The following is an 18,897-nucleotide window of genomic DNA, read 5'->3' as shown; positions in this document are numbered from 1 at the left end:
TATGAATCTTTCATTTCTCTGAAAGGAAAAAAAAAAAAAAGCTGTCTATTATTAAGCATTCACCAGCATAGTAGGGCCCCTTTTACAGCTAAGGTTGTATATGCTGCTGTAAGCAAATAATTAAACAAAATTAACAAACATTGTGCAGCAAGTTCTTTCTATAGTATTTCCAATAAGAACAAGAGTAGAGAGTACTGCAATTTTTACCAAATGATCCATCTGAGAATTCTAACCCCAATTTGAAAACTTAGGATATTAGAACTTAGCATATTAGTGGAAATACCTGATATCGGAGATGTAAATCTTTCAAATATTTCTAATCTCACTAGAAGTCTTTTGTTAAATCAATGTGTTGACCACAATAATTAGGACTGAAATTCAAAATTTCTTTTTATAATCCACCCTTCCTGCTGTTCATAACTTAAAAAAAGTTCTTTTGTTTTAGCCAGAAATTTCTACTTTTGGTTTAATACCAAGTCAATGCAGCAAAATTTGTTCTTATTTTTGGCCCGATATACATATAAATAAGTTGAAAAGCTCTAATTATTTCAACTTTAAGATTATTCTCACTGGGAGACTCAAAACTTTGAAACTGCATCACTTTTTTTTTTTTTTTTTTTTTTTTTTNTGTGAAATGTTATTTGATTGATGGATCTGAAGTGAACATAAAAATCGGGCCAGGTTTGAAGTCTTTTAGATAAAACAATGGACATGGTTGACTACGAAGATGAAGAACTATGATGGTCTGGCAAAAAAAATCTTTTGTATGTGCTTCAGTTTAACTGAATCCTGAACGAATCTAAACACTTTAAATTAGATAGCTGATGAAATAATTTGATGAAACAAAATCAGTGGTCCACTGACTACACTAGATACCCACATGACAAAAATTTGTAATGAAATGTCAGACTCAGGCAGAAAATACAGAAATAGAAAGGAAGCCAAACTAGAACTAAAAGTAAATTGACTGAAGAGCTCAATGGCAAAWTTACTAGCAAATATTCTACCTCTGCTCTATTATTTAATTATGTTTGGAAAGGAAAATGGGGAGAAAATAATAATAGAATTAAAATAATTTCACCTAGAATCTTTGAGTATTTAAAGGATTAAATTAATTTTCTTTCAAATAGTGTATTAATGGAATTTTGAAATATTGTCTTTTGGCATAATCTCTGATTAATTTTCACTTTCATGAGTAAATTTGTAAACAATAATGCAAAACTTTAAAGTTAAGCTAAAACAAAGAAAAACATAAGGAAARAGAAATGGAGTCGAAAGCTAAATTCAACTTTTCAGTATTTTACAGGAAAAAATCCAATTATTAATGTAATGGACATTATCAAGGAAGACAAGGGAAAATTTAGTGTCACAGAACTTTCCATCATCTGCATTAGGCTGGAAGCATGTGTGCAGTGCAGCTGTATAAGAACTTCTCAGATCAGAAGAAAGTAGGGAATTCTAATTTATACATGCTTTGGTGAAAATGGTGAGAGATCATTTTTACAAGGAAGTGAGTAATGTAATGGGCTGGGACTTGAGATCTCTGCATTTAATTTCCTGTTCTGTACATAGTTTTCCTGTATTCTTTGGAACAAATTGTTTAACTCCTCTGTGCCTCAGTTCCCCTCTAGAAATAGGGCTAATAGCACTTCCTTACTTCATGGGAGCTTTTATGAAGGTAAAATATTGTCAGAGACTTAGGAGTCTACTGAGCAGCAACTGCTTTATGTAGGAGTAGCCAGGGAGGTTCTTGTTGCTAGCTCTGTACTTGCTCTTGAGGTTCATACCAGATTGGTCAGCACTGAAATATTACATTCTAGGTACAGTTGCTGTTTCAGTGTTCTGACTCAATACAGAATTGAGCCAATAGTCTATAATTTGAATGTATAGAGTCTTCTTTTCCCCATTGCCAGAACTTGTGGATGCCTGTATTATAACAATCTACATATGTCATTGACAACACAGAAGAACAGAAAACAGAAACATGTATCTTAAACAACAATTTAAACACTTGTAGGTTTAAAATGTACTGGATTATTTGAGGTTGTTGAGCTCAGCCAAAGCAAATTAAGAGCACCCCAAAGCAGGTCAGATGTTAGTGAGGTACCTGTACTGGGGCCTTATCACAGGCAGCAAAGCACAACAGRCAGCTAAGGAGTGCAAAGCAGTGATCACCTGCTCCCAACATAGGTTGATCCCCTTTTTCCTACTCTTGAGAAAAGATTCAACTGCTAGTGGTCGGAGGGTGGGAGTGTGGAGGCTCTGAACAAGCTTCGGTTCGTACATGTGCACATTTGCAAGTTTCAGGTTGGGAACAGATCTCTATAGGCTTACTTTGGATTAAGTCCTTATGTTTTAATTTGTACTTTTGGCAGTCAGGGAGCAACATGTGGGACTCAGCTGTGTAACTGTTCTTAGTTGATCCTGAGGAAACTAAATGAGCTGCTAAAGTCACACAATACGCAAAGTGATAGTGTTTTAGATTACTTTATCGTTTTGTTTTCTAGGTTTTATTCTTCTCAAATCTGGTCAGAAATARGAGAATAATCCCCAAACGAATTAAAACCAATCTCTAAGTGTGATGATAATAAGCTTTCTTACAGATTTTTGAACTGCTCAAAAGCAGTTCAGACTCTAACAGATTGAGACTGATAATTCTAATTAGACTTTATGGCCTTTTTGAATTTAACAGTGGACAGAAAGAAGACATATATATAAAACTTTTGAGAACTTGCATCATCCTGCTAAGTATGAGAGACAGAAGACAWGGTAGACAGGAATATCCTGAGTGGAACAGACCAAAAAGTGCCCAGRACCTGCCAGAAATCACTGTGGTACCCGACAGGAATCACAGTGGTACCCTGAGTGGTGTGAGGACAATGATTAAAATTTGAATTTGTAGGCTAWATCTGATACTGTAATGATCTCCTCAGTCCTGGGAACAGCCCAGGTTTGGGAGAGCAGTGATGAGGATTAAAGTCAACTTATTTTCAGTTTACTTCAGCTGCAATTTTAACCCTTTCCCTCATGTTGTATTTCTATTTCTGAGCTATGATTTTAAAAAAATAAAGTGAATCAATTAATTTATCAAATCGCAGAAATGGAACTTGTGCATAAAAGAGAAAAAGAAATAAAGAAACTATTTCAGCAAAATCACATCAATAAAACAGGACTGAAAGGGGCTCATTCGAGTGTACAATATCACGAGGAAAGCTCCTACACCTTTTCTTAGAAATCAACATGACCAAGTATCCCTCTGAAGTGCCTGAACACTAACACATGAAACATGGGGAACAAGCAGAAGGAATCAGAGCTCTCTGTGCAGTTGCAAGGCTATGATGTCATGGGGGTCATGGAGACAGTGGGATAACTCATCCAAAGAAGTGCCTCTGTGGAATGATACAGGGACACTTTTGTACATGTAGGTGGATAAYGAGGAGAGGGAGCTGACCTTGATGTCAGTGTGCAGCAGGAAAACATGGAGCTTTGCCTTGAGGTGGATGATGAGCCAGCTGAGAGCTTGTGAGTCAGGATTAGAGGGCAGACCAACATGGATGATGCTGTGGTTGATGTCTGCTGCAGACTATCTGATCAGGAAGAAAAAGATAGGGTCTTCTTCAAATAACCGGAAGAAGTCTTGTGTTTGCAGCCCCTGGTCTTTATGGGGGACTTTAACCACCACTATAGCTGCTGGAGGGAAAATACAGCAGGGCATGTGCAATCAGCAGGTTTCTGGAGTGCATTGATGACAACTTCTTGACACAGGTGATTGAGAAGCAGATGAGCGCAATGCTCTGCCAGACTGGATGCTTTCCAACAAGGAAGGCCCAGTCAGGGAGTTGAAAGCTGGGGAAGCCTTGGTTGCAGTAACGATGGGATGGGGGAGTTCAGGATCTTGTCAAAAGGGGCAAACAAYGTGCCCTTGCCACMTAGAAACCWACARCCTCCAGGGCTGCACTAGCCCAAGTGTTGCCAGCAAGTCGAGGGAGATCACCCTTCCCATCTTCCCAGCTCTACTGGTGAGACACATCAGGAGTGCTGTGGCCAGTCCTGAGCTCACCAGTACAGGAGAGACATGGGCTTGTTGGCATGCATCCAGCAAAGGGCCAAGAAGATGACTAAGGGACTGGAGCGTCTCTCATGCAAGGAGATGCTGAGTGAGCTGGGACTGTTCAGCCTGGAGAAGAGAAGTCACTGGAAGGAATCTTGTCAATCTGCTTAAATACCTGAAGGGAGGGTGTAGAGAAGATGGAGCCAAACTCTTCTCAGTGGTGCCCRGGAAAAGGACAAGAGGCAATGGGCACAAACTGAAATGCAAGGAATTCTATTTCAACATAAGAAAAAGCTTTTTTATTGTGAGGTAGATGATTGAACACTGGAACTCTTTATCCAGAGTGGTTGTGGAGTCTCTGTCCTTGGAGCTATTGAATACCCAGCTGGGCACAGTCCTGAACAACCTTCTCTATCTGATCTACTTAAGGTGCCCCTTTTCAGAGATTTCTTCCAACTTCATGTTTTCTGTGAATTGGTGATACTGTTTTCCAAAAGTGGGTCACAAAGTACATTTTTTTAATGAGATCTCTGAACTTGGGCCTGAACTTATGCGATGTGTGCAGACAGGGCACAAGAATAAATATGTGAGAAATGTCAATACCCAGTATTATATAAGAGGACAAATTTGTGCAGCTRTGGCATTCTTGTGAAGTTCACTGTGCCACAAGATGGCAATGTAGAGTAGTTTTGACTTGGTGAAGTGCCATTGTGCTGTTCTGTAAGAGGCCAATATATTGGCCATTATATTTGTGTTAAAACTGTGATAGTTTCAAGTATGAAATATTAAACTTATTCAAGATACTATTCTATTTAAAACCTTCTCAAATTTAAAAATAACAGAGAAGCATTTCTGAGAACTTTGATGTTGAAAGAAATAGCATAAACTTAAAAAAATGGCAAAAGCTTACCAGGTCACCATGCCCTTCCAGCTCTAACATGGGACCTAAACTGGATGGAAGATATATAGAATTTGGCATAGGTTTTAGGCAGAGCTATTTATAGTAGAGTGAGTTTCTCTGAGAGTGGAAATTTGTGATGAATAATAATGAGAAGCCCACAGAAAATAATCCAGCCCACTTTAGGAAGAAAGATCAGTGTACAGCTATACTAAATTATAGGAATGAATGAAATTAATCAATAGATCATGTGATCTTTCCAAAGTTCTAGATTAAGCAAGCAGAATGGATAAGAAAAGGAGTTACAAGTTCGTAATGCTGGATGAGATATTAAGAAGTCCATTCTTCTGCTCTAAGACAAGATCAAGCTATACTCAAGCCTGTCATGACAGATGTTGTTGGAGTTCAGTACTCTCTGAACAGTTTCTTTTAGATAATCAATACATGGAACATGTAATGTTTAATATCAATATTCACTTCTTTGAAGATATTTGATGTTACATGGGAAATTGATTTAGCTGACTGATACAGCAATTTACTGAAATCACAGTAAAAGTGTAAGTTAAACTTAGCAAAATATAGCAATTGCAACTCACAGTTCAATCACAACATCAATATGATCCCAATTACTGGTCTCTATAATATGTTCACCATCATGACCCTGGTCTTCCCCAGTCACTGGGAAGGAATTTGTGGGTTGGAATCAACTCAAGAACCTCGTTACTCTCTTTGAAATTCTTTTGTTAGTTTGATCAAATTTTATACTCTATGTTGGGCTGAACCACACATACGCTTCCCCCATGCTGGTCTGGCCAGCTCAGGGAGACATTCCCACTCTTTTGATGAACTCAGGGAGAAACATTTACAACATTGATCCACTCAACTGAGATGTAGTCAGTTGAGTAAACTGAYATAGCTATTTATTAAAACAAAGGCCACCCTCCGGTCCTCTCTGTGTTGAGATAAAGTCAGCTTTCTGAGCAACAGCTGTGGTCAGTGGCACTCCACGTTATTCCTGAGCTTCACAAGCTTCCATCTCTAAGGTTTCCCAGAGCAGAGTTTCTAAAAGCATATATTGATCCTTTAGTGCAGTTCCTAGTACTGAATGTCTTTACCAAAGTCTCTACCATCTTTCAGAATAACTTGTGGGCTTTCTCCAGCAAACTTCTTAAAAAGAAGAATGATAAAAATCTCTACATTTATGTAAAGCAACTATATTGTGGCAGGCAACTTCATCATAATTAGCTCTTTCATTCTGCCAGCATCTCCCCTCCTGCCACTGACTGCACTGTTACTGTTATTTAAAATAGAATATCCAAAACTGTATTTATTAGATAATTATTACGTGAAAGAAATATGGCTAGCACAGTTAGTGATGGTATACTAAATAATTGTTATTGGCCAATACTTAAATTAGTACTTAAAGATTCCATGTGAGTTAATTAGTTAAGTTGCTGTGTACTTAAAATAACCAACGCTGTACTGTTGGTATAATTTATCTGTAGATTAACTCTGCTATAGGTGAATTCATTGTTTAAAACTGTGTTTATTTATTATATTGCAGTCACACTGGGAGGTCTCAACTGATGTCAACATCTCATTGTGTCAGGTGTGGAACAGGAGATAAAGTTTGCTATCTAAAAGAAAAGGAAATCAAAAAGTAGGAGTGGTAATAGCCAACTGGCAGAGGTGACATTATTTGTCTRAGTAAACACTACAGATTTCTGATAGAGAGAGAAGTATAACTAAAGTTTCCTGATTCCCAATCTCGTCTCTTGTTCAGACAGTATGTCATTAGACATAGTATCTTCTGGGGGAATAATTCCACTAAAAAGCAGTTGCAGGAAATGAGTTTTTTTCTTCTTATTGCCTAGTGCTGAAAGAAGAAACTAAGGCTGTGGCCTTGCTCAGTCTGTTATCTGGTCTCAGACTAGTCTCTCCACAAGACAAGAAAAGTCTGAGACACAAATCTCTGATTTTTGGCCACCATTTTAGTCACTTTTTTGGACACTGCAACTAAGCAGAAATGAACCGGGATGAGGGACTTGGCTTGAATAGCACAAAAACAAGTACTGAATGTATACAAATCTGAATGTATTGACTTTCTTGTTCTTTCCCCCCTTTGGTTTCTTTGTTGTCACAAAACAGGAAATGCTAGGGATGTTTTACCATAGCTTTATGGCTTCTGTAGGCTTGTGACACTGAGAAAAAAAAATCCCTAAATTGAATTTGGATGATAGCTTGAGGATTTAATGACCATGAGGATGCAGACATACTGTGTGCTTATTTTAGGACAAAACTTTCTTTAACTTTCAATGGATTTTAGGTATTTTTATCAGCATTTAGATGGTCCTATGATAGACCAAATCCTCATTCTCATCTGCTCAATCTCATCTGTACAAATACAGAACAAAAAGACTGTTCTCACCACAGAGAACAAGTAGTAAGTATAACCAGAGAGAGCTACAGGCGCTCTGTTAATGTTTATGAACTTCTGAAGAAATTTGGATGATTGACAGCAATTTAAGGTTTTTCTTTCTAAGTTATGCCTTCAAAACTAAGGCATTTAGCTGAACTTAGATGAAAAGAGATATTAGGAGAAGAAGAATCAAAGGAACAAGCTACAGAGAAGCTTTGGTGTGAATGAACTTTTGACCTTAAGCACTTAAAATCAGTTTAACTACAAGGTAGAAGATGAGGCTGGTCTGCCTGAAAATCTAAAATGAGATAAGAAAATTAGACACAAATTGAATCTAATCCACTCAGAAACTCTGCAGCAAATTAAGAACAGCCATCTGCTATGTTTCTATGAATGCAGCTTCACATTAGAATGCATTAGAAATCTGATGATAAAAGAACCTTTTAAATCAATATTCCTTGGACACTCAGTTCTTGCTTATGATGAGGTTTCTACCTCTAAGTACTGTAAGTCTTATAATATTTCACAGTTTAACATTTGATATTTGAATAAGGCTTATTCCTTTTTGGCCATTTGTTAGCTTCCTTGACATCTCAGGATTTACAGATTTAAGCAAATAAGATTCTTGTCTTACTAATTGATTTATAAGGATTTTATATATGTATATATATATGTTATTTATGAAGTATTTGATTCATACAGCATTTACTGTAATCTATAGTTAAAGTTTTCAGTAAAATTCTTTTCAAATTCAGACCTTTAGAGTATTTGCTTTCCTTAGAGAAAGCTTCCTGGATTCATTCTGTTGCTTGATTATTACATGGGTTGATATGATGGGATTTGCCATAGTTTCACAGTTCGCTTATCCCTCCTAAAATCAACAGGAGAAGACCTACGCAACCCAAGTTTATTATTATTATTATTATTATTTTTTTTTTTTGGACTGGAGAATCTTGTAAATACAGATTGCATTTTTTGAAAGAAGCAGCTAAGGCATTTGACCTCTGCAGATTGTTTTCCTGAACTTGCTCAAGGTCCTTTATAAATTAACTTTCAGGTTTACCAAATTCTTATAAAAATAAGCTTCTATTTATTTGCAGGTCTGTTGACATGAAGGTGCAGTCTTACATACTTTGAACTGTTCGTTTGGCTCAGCTTGGGCTTTTCATTGTTCAGAATTGTTAACTCCAGAATCTGCAAACTGCTTATTTGGAAAGTCTCCAGAAACGGAATGGAAAACAATGGTTTGCTTTCAAAGTAATGTGTATATATATATGTATGTATATATATATATATATATATATATATATATATAAAAGCTTTATCCACTGTGCTTAGAGTCCTCACTCTGGGAGAAGTGCTGTATTCTGGTCTCAGCTCTGGGCATTATATTTGGTTCATATTATTTAATAACTATTTAGTGTAAGACATAGAAACCTTTTTGGGTTCCAAATCCTTTGCTGAGTGAAGTCCTAAGTATTATGTTATAGAGTCAAGCTTCCTTGTATGCTCTTTTGTTTTTCTGACTCAATACATTTTTTTCCTCACAACGGAAGAGTATCGCTTCAGGAAGAGAGATGGAATGTGCTCTTCACTCTGTAATCCAGAATGGATGATAATCAGATGGTTGGGGCACTGTCTCAGCAGATGTTGGTCTATGGATTTGAACCTCATCAGTCAGAGAAGGGCTTAAAATCCAATTCTTCAGAGTGAGTCTTCCAACCAATAAACCATTATACACAGAGAGTCCACAGATACATCTTTAAAAATGAGCAAAAAAAAATCCTCATTTTTTAAGCAGAGAACAGTTGTACATATCTACTTTTTGAAGATGTGGAGATCTGGACCCTAAGGTAATCAAAGAGACCTCCTTGTATTTTGATCTACACTGCTTAATTTTCATATGCGAAAATCCTGCATTGTACTCAGTATGGATATTCTGGTTTCCATAGAATATCTAGGAAAGAGCAGTTCATTTTTTTGCGTTTTTCTCCCCTACATAGGCACAGAAAAGACTACTTCCTATAAAAAAAAAGTCTGTGAAATTCATTCAGAATATGAGATTTTTGGAGTTTTATGGCAATAATGTTAAATCAGGCAACAAAAATGCTTAAATAAGTTCTAAGATTCATGTTTAATATGAAAAAAACAAGTTTCAATACCTTTCCAAGGRGTGACACTTTGTGACTGGGTATTTTGGATAGCTGGAATCTTTTCTGGTAGGAATTCTTTGTTTTAAAGAAATATCTGAGAAAATTTCTATTTTACTGAGGATTTTTTAAGCTTAAGTTTGATAAATCATTGTTTTTATATACAAAAGCATTTATTTCACTCAATCCTAACTGAAATACAGAAAAATACAGACTTCTTTATTTGTTAGTACAGATTGCTGCTGTTGCATTTCCAATAGCAGTAATCTGCTCAGAATCTAAGTACTCATTCTTCCTCATGACACTCCACTTGCAGTAAATGAATGGTTTGCATCATCTTCTTCCCAAACAGCCTGACTATCTAAGGCTGAGGTATTTTGAAAAGGCTGAAGTACTTACTCAGGCCTTCTTCACCTTGTTTTTTTACTGGTAAGGTCTGTCTCAGACCCCTAAGTCTGGTGGAAAAGGTACACATCATGCCCATCTTCAAGAAGAGCAAGAAGGAGAATCCAGAAATGATGGCTGGACAGCCTAACCTCAGACCCTGGAAAGGACTGAGCAAATCCTCCTGTAACCCATAYCCAGGCTCATGAAAGAAACAAGGAACAAGCATCATGGATTTACCAAAGTACCTGACCAGTCTGATTGATAACTTTCTATAGTGGGATATCTGGCTTTGTGAAGGATGGGAGAGCAGTGGATGTTGCACATCTTAGCTTCAGCAAGGCCTTTGACGTGTTCTGCTGTAGTACGTTTCAGCCAAATGGCTGAAATGTGGACTAGATAAATGTAAAATAAAARGGTGGAAAATTGTCAGAACAACCAGGCTCATCAGACATATGAATTCTGGCTGGTGGTTTGTAATTAGTGATGTTCTTATGGGTAAATAAATGCTAGGGCTTACACTCTTTAACACTTTTATTAACAACCTGAATGACAGGTTAGAGTGTAGTTTCAACATGATGGCATCAAACTGAAGGAGCAGTTCATACATCTAAGGGCAGGGCTGCTGTTCAGAAAGACCACATTAAATTGGCGAAGTGGAGTGCACAAGCACAAGTGTAGCAAGAGCAGTGGGTCAAGCGAACTTACTCCCTTTTTGGCACTCTTGAGACCACATCTGCCCAGTTTGGGGCTCCCCATTTCAAAAAAAAAAAAAAGACATTGACAGCCTGAAACGAGTCTAATGGAGGGCCATCAAGGTGGTCAAGGGACTGGAGCACATGCCTCGGGGAGAGGAGAGATTGCGAGAACTGGGTTTGTTCAGCCTGGAGAAAAGACAGTTTAGGGGGATCCTACTGTTGTCCAGAATTGCCTAATGAGGTCTGGAGAAGACAGAGCCAGACTTTTATCAGAGGTTGCCATGGATAGAGTGAGAGGTAACAGACAAGGTTGCAACAGGGGAATTCCGATTAGGTGTTAGGAAAAATTACCATGAGGGGAGCCATGGAGCAGGATCCAAGGGTGTTGTGGAGTCTCTTTCCCTTGGAAATAAAAGCTCTCCTGGTCACTCCTTGGAGCAATCTACTGTAAGTTGGCCTGCTCTAGAGGTGGGGAGGTGTTGGAAGATGACCTCCAGAGGCTCCTTTCCATCTAAATTACAGTATGAGTCTACAATAAAGTTTCCATATTGACAGAAACATATTAATCAGAAGTATATGCAAATTATGCAGATCACACGGCTTGCTTTTCTCTCCATTTAGTATAATTTCTAACTATGCATTGTTCTCTTCTATTTGTATTGTACTTCTGTAGTTTGACTACCTTCAGCATTTCTAATTCCTAAATTGACTTGTTGATAAATCATACAAGCTTCTGCCTACTGGGTTTTGTATCTAGTTGCCTTTCAAGATCCTCTAGTTTTCTAAAGGCACACTCAATACATAGTAATAGGGTAACTTTTTTTTTTTCTCAACAGAAAGAATAGCAGCCAAAAATGCTTTAAGCAAAATTTTAGATTATGAACAAACATATTAGAAATATCACATAAAATCTGAAACTCAGAGAAGCTTGACTTTATTACATGCTTAATGATTCACATTCATAAAAGCACTAGAGCAACAATTTTGGTTTACATTAGAATGAATCATCTTGGTCAGAGCTGATGAAGAATGATTTATACATTAGATAACTTATCAACTAAATGACTTGTACTGCATTCATGGAAAGTTTCTTTTCAAAGTTTTCTCTATCTGAGTGTTCTGTAGGCAGTTTCTCATTTGACAATTCTGTTCCCATAGAAGTAAGATTTGTACAATAGGAGTGGGTTGGTTATGACAGTTTGAACAGGAGTGTGGCATTAGCATTCTGGTTATTATTCCCCCCTTTAAAAGGAAGTGAGTTTTTCCTATTACCATTGCAGGCAGGTCTGCAAAGAACATTCATAAAAAATACAAGCCTTTAAAATAGAGATGATTTAAAAATAATGACTTTGGTTCTACCAGTGATTTCTTTGTGGGCGATGAAATAAGGAAAATCCCCCTTTCTAAACGTTTGTTCTCTAGTTTAAAAGTATRAGAACTTCCTAACCAGGGAACTTATTGCTCCCCTAGATACCTTCTTTTTTCTGTGGTTTCACATTTTTATTTGCTAAATACATTGTGACAAAATATTCTACTTCTGTATGGACTTTAAGGAGTTTGAGTGTTTTTCTTTTTCTTCTTGTTTTTTCTCCTCACCAGTAYGAACTGCACAGATAAATCAGAGGTTAAAATAATATATTTTGCTGCTTTATTGCTATATGACACATGTAGCTGGGAATGAATAAAAGTGCAGGAGGCTGAAGTATTCATAAATTATCATAAAGATTTGGTTTGCCATTATGTGATTTCTGATCTCTGACCTATGCATAATGATTTTGGTTAATACTCYCATTTTTTTTGCTGTCAGCGTATTTGTCAAACATGCACACTAAAAACTCATATTGGCAAGCAAAATTTCACAAAGAACACCGGTTACACAATTTTAATTCTTATTTATTAAAATAGATGCAGGTAAAAAATGATAAAAAGAATACAATAATATGCACATTGAAAGGAAATACTCCATTTACCGTGAATATTACAGAAATTGAATATTAAAGAAAAAATGATGTAATGAAATAGAAAGAGAAAAAAAGAATAACTTACAATTAGGCTGATACTAAGAAGACATAAAATTTTATTTCTTCTGTGTATTTAATGAATTGAACCTATTTTTAATACATTCAGTTTGGATATTAAGTTTAATAATGGGTGATTTCTCTACAGACAAGAGGTTTCATCATTTATTAATGGGCATATGMGTGCTTAATGATTAGTTCTCATTTCCTCTGTACTGTATCAGACAAAAGTGAGTCTTTTCTGTTCTCTTGGTATCTTATGATTTTACATCAGATGAAGTTTCATTATTGAATTTTTATTTATTTATTTGCAAACACAAAATAAAATGGAAAGACCAATATAATAGGTGAGACTACCAGTGAGACTAACTGCTACCAATGGATCTTTCTGAAATTTGCAGTGATCGATAATGAAATAATGAACAGACATAATGAATGTGTAAGGGAAACTAAGTCATTTTGTAGCTGTATAATATAGAGGCTTAATGCTCATCTACAGCCACCTAAAATGACTTGCAGAATCAKTGACTGAACCACACAGACCAATGGTTATGTTGCAATAATCTAGTTGTCAAAGCATCCTCTTAGGCAAGAAAAACTCTACAGCCTTCCATTTAATTGACAGCCTGCTCCAGAATGAGTTAAATAAAAATAATTTGAGAGTAAATAGGAAGAGACTGGGCATAATGATTTATGAGGTGTTCAGWGATGGCAAGTGAGCAAAGGAAAGAAAAGAGYGAGAGAGAGAAATAGAATAACTAATACGTGCAAAAAAACCYGTTGGGGCAGGTTATGATAGATAAGCTTGACTTAGTTGTAAGTGTCCAAGAAACCATTTTCTTTATAAATATTGAGTCCAACATTGAACTTCTTTTGAAGTTCACTCTTCACTGCAGTGACCTTTTCAGAAGCAGAAAAATGGATACATCAATRTGCCAAGATGTACAGACACTAACAATTTCTTGCCACTGATGTCCCCTCTCTACCTGTACAGGAAAAAAATGATGAATAAAGGAATAATTGTTATTCTATGCAGATTTAATTACAAAGAGGCAGAATTATTGCTTACAGTTTACGGTGCAGTTTGTGCCCRTTGCCTCTTGTCCTTTTCCYGGGCACCACTGAGAAGAGTTTGGCTCCATCTTCTCTACACCCTCCCTTCAGGTATTTAAGCAGATTGACAAGATTCCTTCCAGTGACTTCTCTTCTCCAGGCTGAACAGTCCCAGCTCACTCAGCATCTCCTTGCATGAGAGACGCTCCAGTCCCTTAGTCATCTTCTTGGCCCTTTGCTGGATGCATGCCAACAAGYCCATGTCTCTCCTGTACTGGTGAGCTCAGAACTGGCCACAGCACTCCTGATGTGTCTCACCAGTAGAGCWGAGAAGATGGGAAGGGTGATCTCCCTCGACTTGCTGGCAACACTTGGGCTAGTGCAGCCCTGGAGGCTGTTGGTTTCTAGGTGGCAAGGGCATGTTGCTGGCCCAACCATCAGCTGGTTGTCCACCAGATTATTCCTCTCCAGGTTCAGGGCTTGGCAATGCCCTATGTTGAACTTCATGCCGCTCCTGTTGGCCCATTTCTCCAGCATTCTGAGGCCCCTTCAAATGGCGGCACCCCCATCTGCTGTATTAGCCAACACTCCTGGTTCTATATCATCTTTGGGCTTACTAAGGGTGCACTCTGTTCTTTCATCCAGGTCACAAATGAAGATGCTAAGCAGTACTGGCCCCAGCATCCACCCCTGGGGGACACCACTGGTGACTGGCCTCCAGCTGGACTTTGTGCCGCAGAACCTGGCACTTCAGCATGTTTTCAACCCACCTCAYTGCCCRGTTAGCTGGACCACTTAGCCTCATCAGTCTGTCTGCCAGAGCGTTATGGGAGAATGTGTCAAAGCCTTACTGAAGTTGAGATCAACCTCATCTACCACTCTCGCTTGGTCCACCAAGGCAGTTACCTTCTCTGAGAAGGCTACGAGGCTGCTCAGGCATGATTAAATGYCTTTCCTTTCATAAATCCATGSTGACTATTCCTAATAACCTTCTTGCCCTTAATATGTCCTAAAAAATGATCTCCAGGAGGTTATGACCTTCCCAGCGATCAGTTTGAGGCTGACTGSCCTGCAGGTTCTTGGGTGTTCCTTCTTGCTCTTCCTGAAGACAGGAGCRACCTCAGCCTTCTTCCAGTCCTCAGGAACCTGCTCTGATCACCATGGTCTTCCAAAGATAACCGTGAGTGACCTTGCAGTGACATTGGCCAGCTCCCTCAGTACTAGTGAGTGCATCCCATCAGGTCCTGTGGGCTTGCGTCCGTCTAGTTTGCTTAAATGTCCCCCAGCCTCATCTTCCTCCACCAAGAGAAAGTCTTCCTTCCTTCCTCTCTGGTCTCAGGGGCCTGGGACTGCTGAAGGCAAGTCTTCCCAGTAAAGACAGAAGAGAAGAAGGCATGGAGTACCTTTCACTTTTTCATGTCTTTTGTAAGAGACAGAGTGCTTGCCATGATCATCAGTGGGACCACAGTTTCTCTAGTCTTTTTTTTGTTGCTGATATACCCGCAGAAGTCCTTCTTGCTGCCCTTCAWGCTCTTTGCCAGATTCAAATTCAGATGGGACTTTGGCTTTCCTAACGCCAACCCTCTGCATGCTCAGGCAGGGTCTCTCTCTTCCTCCAGGATCACATTTCCCCACCCTTCTTGTGTGCTTCCTTTCCATATTTGAGATTTGTCAGAAGATCAGAGAAGATCTGATCAGCGTCTGATGCTCCCAGCCCCCTAATAACAACCTCCTGTACTCAGTAATATACATCCTCTGTCAAACAAACTCTCCTACMTGCCAAGAGCCCGCCTCCTCTGGCCCCAGCCTTAGAGCGATGCCCCATGCATCCCTGCAGCTCAAAAACGCACAGCTGCATTCTCCCTCAGGACCCCATCTGGGTCCAGACCTCTGTTGCTACAGGGCTAGATGATTCAGTATCTGCTGTTGACTGTGCCCTGTGGCATGTCACCGCTGCAGCTAAACCCATTCATGCTGTCCTCAGCAGAGCTCTTAACATCCTCAGCAGAGCTCCTAGCACCTTCTGGGTGCCTTTCTGCCCAAACTACTGGGATTGGTAGCTGCACTCTAGGCTGGTACTTCAGCAGGCCTCTCCCTGGTACCTGRTTGCTTGAACCTTCCTGAAGGGGAAGCTGGAACAAAAGCACCTTTGATGGAGATGAGCAGACAGGGCTTGTTWGAAGCTGCTAGAGCTTGCTGGAAGTTACAACCTCTGTTAGCTATTCTCTTCTGGCACCATCATCATCATCAGCAACTCTGACATTCCTCAAAGGGTTCCCAGGATTCACCTGTGATCTCAGACGAGACTCCCAGAAGATCTGGAAGATCTCAAAGCAGAGCCCAGAAGTATTTCCCTTGAAGTACTTCCATTCAAAATTGGTTTTGAATCTATTTGACCATATCAATTGCTTTAGAAAGAGAATCTATTGCTGATTTGAGGTATAAATTGATATATAGTTCTTTGGCTAAAAGCCAGTTTATACTCTTTCCAGTGCTTCCAGGGCACTAGAAGTGTGAGAGGTGAACTGGAAGAGAATGGAGATAAGTAGCCAAAATGTACAATACTTYGATTATTTTGGCTACAGTTATTATAATAAATATGCCTGGAGATATTCTTTGGCATTGAATCTAGCTGGCATCAAGTAGTTTATGGCCAAACTGTTAAGCTCTTTTACCCTCCAAAACAGGATGGCTGCATCCAGATTGAGAGTGGTCTTTGGCCTACTCTAACTCCCACAYTGTTACTTTAAGTTATTTGGAAGAACACTATTTGGCCTGGCTTAAAATTGTAGAAGGGGCTGTTCTAACAATTTAGCAGTGTATATTACYAAGTTCCCATGCCTGTGAACGTTTCTCAAAACTGTTGCAGTTACATTGCCTTTGTGCAGCATTCTCTTACGACCATAATCACCAATAGCTGGCTGCTACATGCTTACTGGGCTAAACAGCTTCTGAACACAATTCCTTGAAGTTGAGTCAAAATTAGGATGGATGCTAAGGATTTGCATTGATTGGATGCAAATCCAGTGAAGAGAACCACTAATATTTCTTTGCTTGTATCAATAAGCTCTAAATTAGATTTGCCAAACACAAGAAGAGAGAGAAAAAAAAAAAAAGTTTGTGAAAACTTACATTATGGTATGAAGCAAAGTAATATACGAAAATATGTATGAGGCATGCATAACCAACTCACTAATGTAGAGCTCATAAGCACTTTTCTCATGCAAAGATACATTCTTAGTGCCTTGTTCKCACTTGCTGTAGATCTACTGGGAGAAGTGGAAACACTCTTAACCTTCCCTCACCATCAGCGATTGTAGCATGATCCTGTAAAACCAAGGCCCTCYTCCCCTACTAATTAGTACCCGTTCCCATTTATTCTTATATTCAGTAATAGTTTCCAATTCAAAATTCATAATGTACAACTCCATTATACTGGTTCTGTATAACTGCATTTTTGTTTTGTTTTTATATGTTTTAAAATTTTATTTTTCTCTTTTAATAAGAGAAAACCAAAGYTGTGACATGAAAAATTCACTAGAACTTCTGGTGGACAATTATGAGTTTACCAGAAGTCAGAATCAGCCAGTGTCAGAGGTTCAAAGAATTAACTTTGTACAACTACAGCAATTTTGCTATTGTACGAAATATGTACRTGTATATATAAAGTTAGGCTTTAATATCAAAGATTTATAGAGTTACTTAGAAAACATTATATCAAGAAAACAAATGGTTACCTTTCTGTGAATGCACTAAATAAAATAAGCTAAATGAAGATACGAAAACAGGAGATAGATAACTGGAATTATCATCTCCTCTGTTGAATAATATAGGTAGTTATAGCTTATGAGTGAAATTCCAGAACTAGTGTAGCTATTGGCAAAGCTCCCACTGATATCAATAGATTCAGAATGTTTCTCTATATAGCCATTAGAGATTAATAAGAAACAGATCTTAGTCCAATGACTAGAAATACTCCCTTGGATTATCCTTAAAGAAAAGAAGTGACTGAAATAAGACCTTTTTAATAAATAAATAAACAAAAAGAATCCATCTGACATAAATACTGCAACTTGTTTGTCTTTCTGTTGAAACATATTTTCTTACCTACAAGTTAAATTAAATCTACACATTTTTACATCATGTATTAATGCATATTTTTTGGGAAAAGTGCTATTTTTAACCTAAGAGCAGATGGGCCATTAGATATGATTAGTTCAGTCTGACTAATGCAGGGATGATGCAGAATAAAAAGGATGGATTTTTAAACAAATCTGGATCATTTTTAGTAACAAGAATGGTATCTTTTGTACTTATCTGCTAAAAATTCTGTTTGTCATTGGTCATACTGAACATATTTTTTCCATTATAAGTTATTCCAACAAGCACAAAGCTTCCACTGGGGGGAGTGAAGAGAAATGCATATACAACTTAGTCCACACTATTATGTCTTCAGAGGAGTGCTTTAGGTAGCTCATAATCATTTCTTCGTAAAGCAAAATGACAACTCTTCCAGCCATTCCATTCATTGATAATACTGCAAAAAACTATTTAACAAACAAATAAAAAAAGGAATTTCAAAGCTGAAATTGGTGGCAGAGTTCATATGTCAGAGATAAAGTCCTACGAAATTCACTAGAATTAAGCCAGCACTAGATTGTACAGGATTCTAATAAAGTGTTAGGATTTCTCTCATTGAAGTTAGCAGAAAAATGATTCCACGCATCAGAATTTGTTTCAAAAGGCCACAGAGATTCTTGAAGTATAACCCATATATAACCTTTAAAGTGTCTTATAGATCTTATTTTGGAGATAATAATCTACTTATTCTCTAAAATGGTTAAAAGTTTGGGATTTTTCCATGTATCATAACACTACCATGCCTAATCTGTTCATAGGTCATTGCTACTATAAATGCATTAGATTTGAAAAGACTTAACTTCACTTAACATCTAAAATATTTTATCTGCAAGAAATGCACAGTTTAACTATTTTTTTACTCATTAGTTATTTATTTTCCTCAAAAAAAGAATAATAGAGATAGTAAGCACATTTCCACGGTTGGAAAATTCGGGATTAAAAAAATTAAAAGAACACTGATTGAACTGGGAAAATTTTCCACTTATTCTTGAATTGTTGGTGAAATAAGAGATATTTTTGGCTTGTGGACACTGAAAATGAAAAAGTCAGAAATGAAAGTAATGCCATGATTTTGCAAAGTCTGTT

Source organism: Rhea americana, unplaced genomic scaffold, assembly GCF_003343005.1.
Source record: "Rhea americana isolate MKP2758 unplaced genomic scaffold, rheAme1 scaffold_0, whole genome shotgun sequence".
Classification (NCBI taxonomy): Eukaryota; Metazoa; Chordata; class Aves; order Rheiformes; family Rheidae; genus Rhea; species Rhea americana.
The sequence above is the reverse complement of the archived record's forward strand: the minus strand, read 5'-3'. Positions refer to the sequence as shown.